This window comes from Neofelis nebulosa, chromosome 6 (assembly GCF_028018385.1).
Source record: "Neofelis nebulosa isolate mNeoNeb1 chromosome 6, mNeoNeb1.pri, whole genome shotgun sequence".
Taxonomy (NCBI): Eukaryota; Metazoa; Chordata; class Mammalia; order Carnivora; family Felidae; genus Neofelis; species Neofelis nebulosa.
Genome location: NC_080787.1, coordinates 84,706,464 through 84,720,514, shown reverse-complemented (window position 1 = coordinate 84,720,514; position 14,051 = coordinate 84,706,464).

Here is a 14,051-nt window from a genome sequence, read left to right as displayed (position 1 = left end):
GAAGTTTTTTGGTGAAATACTATAGAGTATCATGTCATATGCAAAGAGTGAAAGTTTGACCTCCTCCTGGCCGATTAGCATCGTTTTATTTCTTTGTGTTTTCTGATTGCAGAGGCTAAGACTTCCAGTACTGTGTTGAATAACAGTGGCAAGAGTGGCCATCCCTGTCTTGTTCCTGACCTTAGGGGGAAAGCTCTCATTTTTTCCCCATTGAGGATGATATTAGTGTTGGGTCGTTCATGTATGGTTTTTATGATCTCGAGGTATGCTCCTTCTATCCCTCCTTGAAGGTTTTTATCAAGAAAGGATGCTGTATTTTGTCAAATGCTTTCTCTGCATCTATTGAGAAGATCATATGGTTCTTATCCTTTCTTTTATTGATGTGATGAATCACCTTAATTGTTTTGCGGATATTGAACCAGCCCTGCATCCCAGGTATAAATCCCACTTGGTCATGGTGAATAATTTTTTTAATGTATTGTTGGATCCGGTTGGCTGGTATCTTGTTGAGTGTTTTTGCATCCATGTTCATCAGGGAAATTGGTCTATAGTCCTCCTTTTTAGTGGGGTCTCTGGTTTCAGAATCAAGGTAATACTGGCTTCATAGAAAGAGGAAGTTTTCCTTCCGTTTCTATTTTTTGGAACAGTTTCAAGAGAATAAGAGTTAACTCTTAAATGTTTGGTAGAATTCCCCTGGAAAGCCATCTGGCCCTGGACTCTTGTTTTGGGGGAGATTTTTGATTACTAATTTGATTTCCTTACTGGTTATGGGTCTGTTCAAATTTTCTATTTCTTCCTGTTTCAGTTTTGGTAGTGTATATTGTTTCTAGGAATTTGTCCATTTCTTCCAGATTGCCCATTTTATTGGCATATAATTGCTCATAATATTGTCTTATTATTGTTTTTATGTCTGCTGTGTTGGTTGTGATCTCTTTCATTCTTGATTTTATTTATTTGGGTCCTTTCCTTTTTCTTTTTGATCAAACTGGCTAATGGTGTATCAATTTTGTTAATTCTTTCAAAGAACCAGCTCCTGGTTTCATTGATCTTCCACTGTTTATTTTGGTTTTGGTAGCATTGATTTCGCCTCTAATCTTTATTATTTCCTGTCTTCTGCTGATTTTGGGTTTTATTTGCTGTTCTTTTTCCCGCTCCTTAAGGTGTAAGGTTAGGTTGTGTGTCAGATCTTTCTTCCTTCTTTAGGAAGGCCTGGATTGCTTTATACTTTCCTCTTATGACCACCTTTGCTGCATCCCAGAGGTTTTGGGTTGTGGTGTTATCATTTTCATTGATTTCCATATACTTTTCAATTTCCTCTTTAACTGCTTGGTTAGCCCATTCATTCTTTAGTAGGATGTTCTTCAGTCTCCAAGTATTTGTTACCTTCCCAAATTTTTTCTTGTGGTTGATTTCGAGTTTCATAGCGTTATGGTCTGAACATATGCATGGTATGTTCTCGATCTTTTTGTACTTACTTAGGGCTGATTTGTGTCCTAGTATATGGTCTATTCTGGAGAACATTCCATGTGCCCTGGAGAAGAATGTATATTCTGCCGCTTTAGGATGAAATGTTCTGAATATATCCGTTAAGTCCATCTGGTCCAGTGTGTCATTCAAAGCCATGGTCTCCTTGTTGATTTTTTGATTAGATGATCTGTCCATTGCTGTGAGTGGAGTATTGAAGTCTCCTACTATTATGGTATTACTATCAGTGAGTTTCTTTATGTTTGTGATTAATTGATTTATATATTTGGGTGTTTCCACATTTGGCGCATAAATGTTTACAATTGTTAGGTCTTCTTGGTGGATAGACCCCTTGATTATGACATAATGCCCTTCTGCATCTCTTGATACAGTCTTTATTTTAAAGTCTAGATTGTCTGATATAAGTATGGCTACTCCGGCTTTCTTTTGTTGACCATTAGCATGATAGATGGTTCTCCATCCCAGATTTACATTTTTTAACTGTTTTGAATTATACCTCATTTTTAAATTTTTTAATATTAAGGTTAATCCAATCTTTTTTTTTAATGTTTGTTTATTTTTGAGAGAAAGAGAGCAAGCAAGGGAGGTGCAGAGAAAATGGGGGACAGATGATCCTAAGCCAGCTCCATGCTGACAGCAGAGAATACGATTCAGGGCTCAAACTCCAGAATCGTGAGATCATGGCCTGAGCCAAAGTTGGAAGCTCAACTGACTGAGCCACCCAGGTGCCTCTATAACACTGTTTTTTTTTTTTTTTTTTAGTGTTTATTTATTTTGAGAGAGAGCGCGAGCAACCCCAGGAGTGGCAGAAAGGGAGAGAGCGAATCCCAAGCAGGGTCTGTGCTGTCAGCACAGAGCCCAGTGCAAGCTGGATCCCACGAACTGTAAGACCATGGCCTGAGCTGATATGAAGAGTCGGATGTTTAACCAACTGAGCCACTCTGGATCCCCTTAAATTATAATACTTTTAAAAGTAGTTGTATCAGATGATTATAGGGCTTCATAAAGTGTATTCATAAGCATTTATAGCATATATAAGGTAACCAACCTGAGGAAAGCCTGCAAAGATAATTGTTTTTAGATAATCAAGAATATTCTTTTCTTTTTTAATTGATCTTCTGTGATTACCACAGTCTATAAATAGTGATAAAAAGTCTAATAAATGAAGAGGGAAGAAAGGAAAATATTTAAAAAAGCACAGTATAATGAATTGGTCTATAACCATCTAGAAGAGAACAAATTACAACTGGCAGTTTCTCAGAGTACTTCTGCAGCCACATATATAATGAATCATAAATCTCTCTGCACCCCAATAAGGTTTTTGGTTTGAAGCACATGAGGAAAGCTTCAGGATGGTGTATTGTCTCCCTTGGGAGAAAGAAATGAAGGCAAATTCATAAATCAATGAGGAATAAATCCCAATCTCTGCCTGTCACTGAGACACTCAGCTTACAGAGTTGTGAGCAGACTCCATCAACAGAATACAGGTGTAGACAAAAAAATTTGCATAGATAAAGCACCTTTGTGCCTATGTGATCAGACTCTGAAACCAGGAACCAAAGGAGCTGGTTCCTTTTCATGAGCACATATCTTTACTAGCAATGAAATGGCCTTTAACTTTGCTTACTCTCCCTTTAAGTGGTAAAGGGGGAGTTTCCTGCTGTCCTTCAAGCCCCACCAGTGGATGATACTTGTCAACCACTTGGGGATGTGACAAAAGACCAGAGAAAATACTGCAGAGAAATACCTTAGTTTTAAAGCTATTTTCATTTATTCTCACACTTAGGAAGCATCAGATGAGTCAACTTTTTCCTATACTAGCCATGCCAACTATCACGGTTAGAACTACATGCTGCTAACATAAGTGACTATCTTAAAACAGAATGCACGTACCCTTCGTGTAGGTTGATTTATCGAAAAATACAGGAAATCTGCTTTTACAGTTTTCTTTGCCTAAACAGGCTAGTACCTGAGCCAGTTTTGCTGCCTGAAATGTTTAAACATTGCTATAATTGTTCCTTAAAACTGTTTGGGAGCTGAACAACCTGCCATTTCCCTTAAATAACAACCTGTCACAGTGACAAATGTGTAGGTGGTTGGTCCGCAATGCAAAAGTAGTCTGTTGCAGCCCATGTATGAGCAAGAGGCAGGTTCATTAAAATGAAAGAATAAAATTTACCCCTACTCAGACACAGTGCTTTGGTTATTTGGGGGGAAATGTTTTATTTTATACTTAAAAATAGTCAAATGGGACTTACAAGTATTAAATATTTGTTCCTTAAAAGATTTCCTTTACCACTTTTCTTCCAAATTCTCTTATTCTGCTGGCTGTTAGGAATGGGGCATTTTATTATCCATTAAAATGTGACATTTCATCTCTTAAGACTCCTCTACAAACTGATTTCAAGAAAACGTGGATACACTTCTTAACTTTGGTGAATAGCCATCTCGCTTTTTCAGTGATTTTTTTTTTTTAATATATAAAGAAATGGAGGGAAGAGAACCATAGTAGTGAGAACAAGGTCATACTATTCACTGACATGACAATCTCCAGTTTTTATTATTTGTAATTCCAAGATAGGTATCCTATTCTGTAGGATGTAATGTAGATGTAATGGTAACAAGTACATTTCTGCTTTCTCCCGTATCAGCATTCATCAGATTGTTCCCAGATGCTAGGAAGGAAGTGCAGTCATCAGACGTGCTTCGCTTTCGAGCCTGAAAATGAGAGGGTTATAGCTGACTATGTGAAGGAATAGCAGTTCCCTGGAGGAAAAAGATCTGGGAGGCAGACTCTGGTGCTGGCCCTGCTTTCCATACACAGAATGGCCTAGACCAGATTTTAAATGCCTTTACCCTCGGTATTATTAATGTTACCTACTCCTTTCTCCACTAGGGCAAATTCCTTTCTTCTAGTACATGGACCCAAGGTGTTGATGATAAGGAAGAATGAATCAAAATATTGGGAGGGGAAATAGAATTGAATGTGTATTTGTTGATTCCTCATTTCCGGAAAGATTCTAAGTCCTCTCGCTTACAGTAATAACAATGTTAACAGAAATTCTTCATAGTCCTTTTAAAAATGTTACCTTGATTTAGGAATCAGTAAATGTTCTGTGAACAGGTGTAAAAGTCAGGCTTCCCAATGAAGATCTCTTAAGACTGTAGGGAGAGTCCTGGATTTGGGCCAAACCACTGCTGCTCTGCACAAGGAATGTGCTTGCAAGACCAGCATGATGGAAAGAGTCTGTCTCCAATAAAATGGCAGGGTAGCATTCCCAGATACAGCATATGACCCCTTGTAAGTCTTGCTGTATTAAACCTGAGGGACGCCAGGAGAAACAGCTGCCTCCAAACATAAGTGGAAATTGAACTTAATACTCTAATCATCATAAATTGTAGTGATTATTTGTGTAAAACCGTAAGTGTGCACTATGACTAAATGAGTCATTTACAGAATATCCTTTCAGTTATTAACTTATAAATTGTAATCCCTGAAGATTAAGTTGAACACTAATCACTTTGAGCATTCAAGGACCTTTTGTAATCCCGAGTTTCTTATTTACATATGATAATTTCCCTGGTGGTAGCTGAGTAGGGCTGATCGTTGCTATGTAAGCAATAATGTATGACAAGGCAAGCTGGAACAAGGCATGGAGTTTCCCCCTCTTCTCCCAATTCCTCCCCTTCCTTCATTCCCAATTTGAGCTTAATTAAAACTCCTCAGAACTCAGCTCGGCTTAACTAGAGGGCCAAACAAGCCCTGAAATGCTGACGCCTCCTCCATTTCTGCCTGCTGGGTCAGCTCATTAAGGGTCTTGATTGTATAGTACATCCATGGTGGCCTGACCACAGGTTGGGGAGGGGGTGGTGCGAGCTTCAAGAGCAAAGAAGCAGAATACACCTCAGCAAGTAATTAACAATTTGCCTGACTTTTTAAATGCATTTTAAAGATGGATTTTAATTTTTTAAGGTAGTATGTGCACCTAGTTTCAAAATCAAATTTATCTTCCAGCAAAATGAGCAACTTTTGCCCCACCTCTCACTATCAGTCTATTTACCTTGTTAAAATCCATTTTCAGCTGAGTAGATTTGAAGATCTAATTGGCTTTATTCAGCAATTCATGAATTGAGCAACATCACATCTAGCAAGTAGAAAGGAGCTTTGAGGAGCTCTACAAAATTTAAGGCTTTTATAGCCAGAAGGGGGTATGGACAAGGAAGTCACTTTCCTTTGGGGGAAGGGCAGGAGTCTATTATGCAGATTAACTCCCTAGTGTTGACCAGGAATTTCTGACAGATTGGTTCCAAATTCCACTCCTGGGAGAGACAACAACCACAGTTAGGTTAGGTATTAACCCATTATGCTGAAATGGGGCTTAGCACAGGTGACTCCCTTTGGGGTCTGTTTCTTTTTTAACAACCCCATGCTTGTAAATAATATGTTTATACTGCTATTTACTTTTGAATTCTGCACACCAAAATTTCAACTTCATATTGTAGTGGAGGATTTAACCAATTTATGCACACCTCTCCCATTTCCCCTACCCTTTCATCCCAATATAGTTAGATCAATTTTGGATCAAATCACTCAGTATTGCATTATGACTATATAACTAGTGTTCACAACTAAGCCAAGTAAGGTCTGACTGTAATTATATTGCCTTTCTCTTAAAACCATTTGTTTCTCCTAGTACTTTTTTTCATTTGTCGATAGATGATCACTTTTTTTTTTTTTTTTGGTAGTTTTATGGTTTTATTAACACAAATACAACATGCACATAAGCTGTCTGTTCATTTTCTTTGCTGCACAGCCCGGCATAGGGACTGGTGACTCTGAGGGCCAGCTGAGCTGCTCTTTCCACAATGGCTTTGCAGTTCTGGGGGGAGACATGGTGAGCAATCTGCACAGTGAGATTTGTTGCACATCAGCAGCACTTCAAGCTCCCTCACATTATGAAATAGTGTGAGAAGTAGGGGAGATGATTCATTTTCAGAAATACCAAATAAAAGCTGTGCTGTCTAATTAACAACAGGTTTAACAACCTATTGGAAATATGTATGAACCCCCGGCCACAATGGAGTCCCAAACTCTTAGACACTTCCTTGTTCTTTCCCTCTCTGTTTTGCGGGCTTCTTTTCATGGGCTTTGCAATAAGCATGTGCCAGAGAACAAAGGGAGGAGAGACTGAAAGTCTCTGCATCACCTCCGGGAATGTGCATTTGTTCTAATCAGACTACTTTTTGCCTTATGTGGACATAGATGACATCAGGGTAAGGCTGTAACCTCTGTAGTACTCAGCCAATGAGGAACCAGGGGAGGGACTCAGGCTAAGAAATAAATTGTCTGCTATAACTGGCCCAAGTGTGCCTGTTAGACACCTGCTCTTGCAAGAATGTTGATTAAAGCCTCACTTCACTGTGCTCCGAGACTCTGCGTCCCTCCTTTGGGTTGATGGGCTTATTTCTAACACTAGGAACTTACAGAAGCCACTGGGCAGCATGTGCTTTGTTTTCCTGTTGCTCCCCTAACCAATGCTGGGCATCAAGATCTGGCCCTTGATTTTTCTGCACACCCTATGCACACCCACATGCCTCTGGGTTTCCACCAGTTGTGCTTCATTCTGATAGATCAGTCTGGTGCCAGATGAACTTCTTGGTCCTCTTTTTAATGACCTAGTACTTCACCAGAGGTCTGAGGGCAGCCATGATACCAAGTAGGAGATGGTTGCCACCTCCACAGGCAATGCCAAGGAAGAGCTAGATTTATCACCTTTAAAAATGAATGCTCCAACAGATTCACCCACACCTATTAATAATTTTTCATATTCTCAAACAGTTGCAGATCTATTTACTCTCTGAAGCCATCATTCTGTAGACACCCAGTACAATTCCCTGAGCTCCCATACAAACTTGGTGCTCTCCAGGCCAGTTCTGAGCTATCATCCTGTGACTATGCTATGTCATCCAGCAACTTCTTTAGAAGAGGCACAAGTGAAGTAAAACTTCTGATTCATGAATATGATATGTCTGACTATGTCTTTATTCCAGTCTAGCTGCCCAGTGGCCTCTACATTTCTCCCCAAGATATACCCAGTTCTGTAGTATGTTCATCCTCGGAAGGCTGACACCTCAAGGTCAGAAGACCCTATAATGGTCTTCTTGCTCAACTGTTTTCTGGAACATTTTACTCTGGGAGAACTCATCTTTTAGTTACATACTTTTTTTTGTTTGTTTTTAATTGTTTAATTGTTATATGCTTAGGCCTTTTCTGTCCAAGGACATAGACTGGGCTGAGGGGAAGAAGTCAAAAACTCAGCGGCCTGAAATTGACTCTCCTTGGCCCATGAGAGTCTGGCAGTTGTCCAAGACAAAGAATGTAGGGTAGTATTCTCTTGGGCTGCCATCTGTCCAGCTGTTCGTGCCGCACCTCACTGTGGGCTACAAGTTGTGGTGCAAGGCTCACATGTTCTAACACCTGACCCTAAAGAATAAGGATTGGTCAGTCTCAGAGGGATGAACTGTCCATAAGAAATCAACACCATTTTTTCCTAAAAGGAGTCAAAGCAATTTGATATTCTTCTGACAAGGGAGAGGGAAGGGGCATCTAGGGTGCTGCTCAAATTAAGGGGAAATGGAAGGAAGAAAAAGATTTAAAAGGAAGATTTATGTAAAAAAGATTCCCCATCTTTACCAGCCCTCTCCCTTGCCTCTGTGGTGGCTGGAAACAAGAGATTTGCATTTTGAGCTGCCTTTACAGGTTGGGGTGGCTGAGTCACCTACATGGGGCCAGTGGGCAGAAGACTGCTGAGGGGCTCCTGAAAAGTCTTTTTTCAGACTTCTTTTTTCAGACAGACTTTTGCTCCCATCTGTCCTTCCTGCTTAGGACACTGTGAGGACCTAATACATACATAGAGCCATCATGTGATGATGGTGACAAAAAGCCCACCTGTAAGGGTGATGGAGCAAAGGATGGGAATGACCTTGATGAGCTGCCCCATCAGCCCTAGATCACACTCTCCAGACTTCTTGTTAATTAGTAAATGTCCCGATGCAGCAAGCCACAGCAACTTGGATTTCCAGCCACTTGGAGCAGATAGCATGCCTAACTGATACCACCAGTCAGGGAGAGCCTCTTCCTACTACTGTATCTCTGCCATGATCCTCCATGTGACTTGGCTCAGTCCTGTCCACACACTGGGACTGTGGGCCACTCAGGGACTCAACATAAGGTTTCCCCTTACTGCCCATCTGGCTCTGAGCTTATGCCCTGATAGGATAACAGCTTCCCTTTAGGACTGGAGTCCTGCCTTGATCTTGCCGATTGTAGGCCCTAATTCCGTCAACACCACCATCAAATAATGTTAGCAACTGATCCAACTCAAGGTGTCCAATTCCCTGCCTATCTGGCATCCAAATATGGTCTCTTGCCAGGTGTTCCATACTGTAGCCCATGATACCCTGCTAGAACTTTCCAAGGTCAGCTGCTTTCCTGAATGGCCAGTTACCTTCTACTGGGCACCAAGCTCCACCTGCCTGGCTGAACCACCTTCCTGACCTTTAGTGGAGTTTGCTGATCCTTCCTTTCTCAATCCTTGCCCAACCCCAAGGAGGTGTCTGCCTCCATGTCTTGTCCCCTGAGTAACACATGTGCCAAGTAGATGACATCTAGGCCATCTACATCCTCTACATGGTTGCTAGTCTGGATTTTAATTCCTTATTCTTATAAGGGATTCTTATTCTTATATTCTTTAATCACGTATTTAATTCCCTTTTATTCTTATAGAATTAAAAACTGCTTCTACTTTTTGAGGCAAACGGGGCATAAATGCTCACTAAAGGTTAATCAGAAAGTTGATAGAGTCAAAAAGTAGCAATGGTTCAGTCATGTTGATTTTGCTTAGCTAAAGAAAAAAGCAAAGAAGTATTTTCCATTTTTTAAGTTTTCCTCAGACTGTCTTAGCTTAGATTTAGACCTCAGACTGTCTAGCTTTTTCTTATCGATTAAGTCTTTAATATGAAAATTAAGTTAAAGCTATGCTATCAAGAATGTTCTTTCTTTTTCTTTCGGTAGGGGATGATTCTTTCAGTCTAGGCATTCAAAAGAATGCTTTTTTTTTTTTTATATATCAGTTTGGTAAGTGGGAAGTTACCATGACAACCAGACCAAGGTCCCTAAGGCTGTTGTGGCTTTAGAAAGATGTGTTTCACAGTGGGGTGTATTGCCGGAGTTCACCACCCAGGCAGGTACCTCCAGCCTGTCCCTACTCTGCACATAAAGCAGAAAGCAGGTGGAGCTGTGCAGACAGGAAGTCTCTCTCAGCTGTTGTAGTATGCACAGCAACTCCTGTTCTGTTTTCCCTTCCTCAGAAGGTATTTGTTGCTGCTGCAAATTCCAGCCACTATTCCGAGTGTATTATAAGCGTTAACTTGTCCAATGTTCACAAAACCTCTAAGGTAGGTACCATTATTATCCCCAGTTTACAGATGAGGGCACAAAAGCATGGGGAGGTGAAATAATTTGCTTGAGGTTTGGTAGCTAGAGCATGGCAGAGGTGGGACTCAGTATAAGCAGCTTGGGCTCTTAACATTATGCTGAAGTCTGAACATCACTCAGGGATATAATAGGTGAATGTTTTCAGGAAACGTATAAGGTCCTGAGTAACACTGAAATGAATGTATTTTATTTTTATTTTGAGAGAGAGAGAGAGAGCGCGCGTGCATGAGAGGGGGAGGGGCAGAGGAAGAGAGAATTTTTTTTAATATTTATTTTTGAGAGAGAGGAGGGGGAGGGAGGATGGGTGGGGAAGGGGCAGAGAGAGAAGGGGATTGAGGATCCTAAGTGGGCCCTGTGCTGACAGCAGAGAGCCCAATGCGGGGTTCAAACTCATGAACCATGAGATCATGACCTGAGCTGAAATCAGATGCTCAACCAACTGAAGCACCCAGGCACCCCCAGAGAGAGAGAGAATCTTAAGCAGGCTCCATGCCCAGTGCAGAGCCTAACGCGGGGCTTAATCTCATGACCATGAGATCAATATCTAAGCCAAAATCGAGAGTCAGATACTTAACCAACTGAGCCACCCAGGCGCATTATTTTCTAAAAATTGGATTCTCAAGAGTAAAAACTTGACCAGTACTTGCAAAATGAGGGTGAAATGTCCATTAGAATAATACATCTTTACTTAAAAATAAGTTATTTGTGAATTGCTAGTGTTCAGATTAAAGAGCTAGAAGTGTTGTGAAAAAGGAAGGAAAATATGAAAAATTTTCATACTGAAGAATTTCCTACTGAAAAATATGTCAGCATTTTCGATTCCGTGCTCTCTATGAACAAAAGCAACGGTGAGAGGCTTGTTCACCATTGAGAAGTCTGTGGAACTATGATTAATATTGTATAAGAATGTAGATATTCTGAAAAATGGAAAGAAGCATTTCAACAAGGGATAGTATCTGTGGGGAGGGTGGGAATGGAGATTTTCAGAGAGAAAAAGGAATGATGTTAACCGAAAACTCAAAGGAGACCTCGAGGGGAGCCATCTTGAGTGCTGACTCCTTTCTCGTGAAAGAATTCATCTATCCTAGTGTATGATGCGAGGCATCAGGACGAATGAGTCTCTGCCTTAAGGCATTCATAAGTTAATGGAAAAAAAACAAAGGGGTAAAATAGGCAACTGCCACCCATTGTGATATGTGCCATCATAGAATTAGGTCAGAGTACTAAAGGGAATTCTGAAGGGGGGCCCTATATATAGTAGCCTGGGGCCAGAACCACATCTGGAGAGAAGGGATGCCTTGGCTGAATACTGAAGGTTGGAGAGAAGTTGGCCAAGCAAATATTACGGGGAAATGTTTCAGAATAGAAGCACAATGTTCAGTGGCCTCAAGTGAAAGAGACTGTGGTACCTCTTTTTTTTTTTAATGTTTATTTATTTTTGAAAGAGAGAGAACGAGCAGGGGAGGGGCAAAGAGAGAGGGAGACACAGAATCCACAGCAGGCTCTGGGCTCTGAGCCATGGGCACAGAGCCCGATGCAGGCAGGGCTCAAATCCATGAACCGTGACATCATGACCTGAGCCACCCAGGCAACCCTTAGACTACAGTACCTCTTGAACTCCTGAGGTTCAAGACCAAGGGTCCTTCCTTAGGGCTGGAGCAGAGGCTGTGAGGTGGACAGGGTGAGGTGGGCCAGAGAAACTGAGAAGGATCAAGGTCATGGTGACAGGTATGTCCCTGGGGGGATATGGACCAATTGGCAGCCCCAGGGAGCCTTCGTCCAAGTCACTGTTTTGCGTTGCATTCTTCCTGCATCCCCGCTTTCCTCGTATTCCCCTGCCATCCATTCCTGCAGAAATCAAAAGTCATAACATGTAGACTACTGTAACTGTCCCTGGCTTAAAACTCTTCAGTAGATTTCCCATGGCATTTACGATAAGATCTGAGACACTTATAGGCCTACAAATCCTTACCTCATCTGGCCACTGTTTTCCCCTTCAGCTCCATCCACACCCACTTCTTGCCAGTAGCATGTTCTCAACAACCTGCTCCCAGCTAACTCTTGCTCAGCTGGGACCTTTAGGTCTCAGCTTAAACTGTGCTTCCTGGGAGAATCCTTCCTTGATCCCAGTAGGCTCCTTTGTTACATTTTTCTGGGGTTTTGGGGGGTTTTTGTTTTTTTTTTTTAGGTGGAATTCACAGAACAGAAAATTAACAATTTTAAAGTATATAATTCAGTGGCATTTACTACATTCAGTGTTGTGCAACCACCACCTCTGTCTACTTTCAAAACATTTTAATCATCCCAAAAGAAAACCCTGTACCATTATCAGTCATTCTCTATTCTTCCCAACTCGTGGCTGCAGGCAACCATCAATCTGTTTTCTGTCTGTATGGATTTACCTATTCTCGATATTTCATATAAAAAGAATTGTATGATATGTAATATTTTGTGCCTAGCTTCTGTTCAGCTCCTTTACATGATTAAGTAAATTTCCATTGTATAGATACTACCATGTTTTCTTTCTCCATTCTTCCACTGATGGACATTTGGGTTTCCAATTTTTGGCTATTGTGAATAATGCTGCTACGGACACTTGTATACAGGTATTTGAGTACCTGTTTTCAATTCCTTTGGGTGTATATACCTAGGAGTGGAATTGCTGGTCATATGGTAATTTTATGCTTAACTTTTTGAGAAACTGTTAAACTGTTTCCCTCCATGATTGTATGATTTGGTTTTGTTTTTAATAATCCTATTCATCTGCCTATATCCTTTTCTTACCTACCTTACAAACTCTGTAAATGTGCTGACCATATCTGATTTATTTACCAGAAGCTAACAAAGTATGCACTCAAAAATATTTGTCTGCTGAACAAAGAAATGAGTGAATATGACAAAAATGATTCACGGTTTGAACAGATCACTCAGGGTACAGGTGATGGGTGGATTGGAGGGCCAGATGTGTTACAGAAACCAGCAGGGGCTGGCTGCGTTGATCAGGAGCCTGATTGGACCCATAGACTCAATGAGAGACCTTCCTCCAAGTTGTCATCACCACCAGAGCACAGCCCAGTGCACTGCATTACACCTGTTCGTTTGCTTGATATCTTCCCCCATTTGTCTGTGAGTTCTTTAAAAAAAAATTTTAATGTTTATTTATCTTTTACAGAGAGAGAGAGAGAGAGACAGAGCATGAGCAGGGGAGAGGGAGAGAGAGAGGGAGACACAGAATCTGAAACAGGCTCCAGGCTCCGAGCTGTCAGCACAGAGCCCAACGCGGGGCCTGAACTCATGGACAGCGAGATCATGACCTGCGCATAAGTCAGACACTCAACCGATTGAGCCACCCAGGCACCCCTGTCCATGAGTTCTTTAGGACAGCTACCACCAAGTTTTTCTCCACTGCCAGGTAGTTGCACAGTAGATTCCCAACCAGTGTTTGATAAATGCATGAGTGAATACAAATGCAGAAACAGATAGTAACCGTATGACCTTAGTGAGGCAAGATACATAACTTTTATTTATTTATTTATTTTGAGAGGAAGGGCAGAGAGAGGGAGAGAGAGAAAGGAGGAGAGAGAATCCCAAGCAGGCTCTGTGCTGAACAGAGCCTGATGTGGGGCTCAATCTCACGACTGCTAGATCATGACCTAAGCTGATATCAGAAGCCGAATGCTTGACTAAGCCACCCAGGCGCCCCAAGATACATAACCATTTAAGTCTTAGTTTCTTCAGTGGCAAAATGGACACAGTGATGGTCTCTGCTTCATAGGATTTCTGTGAAGAGTAAAAGAAATGAAGCCACCAGGGCTCTTGGCACTGGGCTGCCCATGGCAGGCCCTCACTAGTGGCATCATGCACTCTTTATGACTGCAGACATAATTAGAGCAAGTGACCTTCAGGTAAAGGAACAAGATTTCAGCCTAAACGACAGAAAAACATTCTAATGTAAATTTTATGAGAGCAGGACCACATTCATGTTGTTCCCTTTGGTGTCTCCAGTGCCTGACACAGGGCCAAGACAAACTATCCACCAACCGTGTGGTAAGTGAGACTGATCAAAGGT